Consider the following 1627-nt stretch of genomic DNA (forward strand, 5'->3'; position numbering starts at 1 on the left):
CTCTCAGATATTCGTATCGTGCCCACTTATTCGTGTGTATTCTTCATTAATAAAGAGTCAAGTCGTGCCAAACTATCACTGCCTAACCAGTGATTGTATTAAGGTATCTATAGCCTCTTACAACGTGTTCGGATACGTAAAAACAATGTCAATTCCAGCTCCTTTAGATGTATGGCGTTTTCCATCGAGAGACGGGGTTGTAAGGAAAAATTAATAGTTTCCTGACACTGTAATGTTGTGTGTTATGGGAATGAATACAAAATTTCAATTTCGCAGATGAATGTGCCTGACTTAAGAAAAAACAAGGATATCCTAATACGGAAAATACAAAAAAAAAAAAAATTACGTCGAAAGCCCGATCGATGAATTCACTATCACAAACCCAATATAACCTAAGGAACATTGACGAGACTACTGACTTCAATGGGTGTTTTGAGAAAAAAAAAAAAAAAATAAAAAGACGTCGAAAAAAGGTAATTTACCGGAACCTTCCTATTTTACTTTAAAATTGATAGAACGAGCGAGGTTATTTTGAAAAAATAATCGAAATCCGAACGGTTGACTTGCCACACACACACACACACACACACACACACACACGCACGCATGCGCGCGCATATATATATATATATATATATATATATATATATATATATATTCATATGTATACATAAGCATATAAGTAAATATGTTCTTTTACTGACACGTATTCCCAACTTCAGCTTTTGCATTGCAAATATGATTCTCTAAAACATTTTTGTTTTATAGTCATGATCAAGAAGATAAGTTTGCTGTTTTAACGTATTTTTCCTCCTAGTGTAGTGGCACCAAATGAAGGGAAATGCAAATTAGAATGGAGTTTAGCGTCAGGTGCAGTGTTGAACAGTGATTAAGAAACACATATTAATGTTTAGGTGATGAAATACATATAGAGAGATTGATAATACATACATACATATAAATATTAATATATCAATGTTTAGGTGATAATATATATATATATATATATATATATATATATATATATATATATATATGTATATGTATATACATATGCATATTAATATATTAGGATTAGGTGATAAATATACATATAATAGATAGATAGATAGATAAATGTATATTTAGAACTTTTATTTATAATCTAAACAAAGAGTGAGGACTGTACTTATGAAATCTCATCGATACAAGAATACAGACATAGTGTACATATGAATGCCCTGTATGTAAGCGTATAAATATAGTGTGTATCTATAGTATATATATCTGTATAATTATTTTTTATCTTATTGTCCTTTTCTCACAGCCTTCATCGATATAATCTAAAATTCTCTTACATATCACATATACACGCGCTAGAATAATCTCAGGAAAAGCACTCCAAGTTTCCATGAGGATATAAATATCCATATAGAACATGGGGAAGCAAATTAACTGAAAAAGAAACAAATGAGCATCTAAAACACCCTGTTAACTGATGATCATCATTTTCTGAGTATATTTACATTCTCTAGTATAAAAATATTACAGCATTTTGAAGCACTATAAACATCCAGAGGACTATAGATATATAAAACCAGAAAGAAAGCAACCGAGTAGCAAAAGAGCATCGACAAATCCCTATGAC

The 1627-nt window shown here is 30.7% G+C and overlaps 1 protein-coding gene across 1 annotated transcript in view; it reads right to left on the minus strand.

Annotated features, from left to right (window-relative positions):
• Nucleotides 1–1117: 1117 nt before the first annotated feature.
• LOC125038673 overlaps nt 1118–1627 on the minus strand; it is a 4738-nt gene continuing 4228 nt past the window's right edge. Inside the window, exon 2 of the mRNA XM_047632221.1 lies at nt 1118–1627. This exon is cut by the window's right edge and continues 413 nt beyond it. The gene's annotated coding sequence lies outside the window, so the exon portion shown is untranslated.

This window comes from Penaeus chinensis, chromosome 25, assembly GCF_019202785.1.
Source record: "Penaeus chinensis breed Huanghai No. 1 chromosome 25, ASM1920278v2, whole genome shotgun sequence".
Taxonomy (NCBI): domain Eukaryota; kingdom Metazoa; phylum Arthropoda; class Malacostraca; order Decapoda; family Penaeidae; genus Penaeus; species Penaeus chinensis.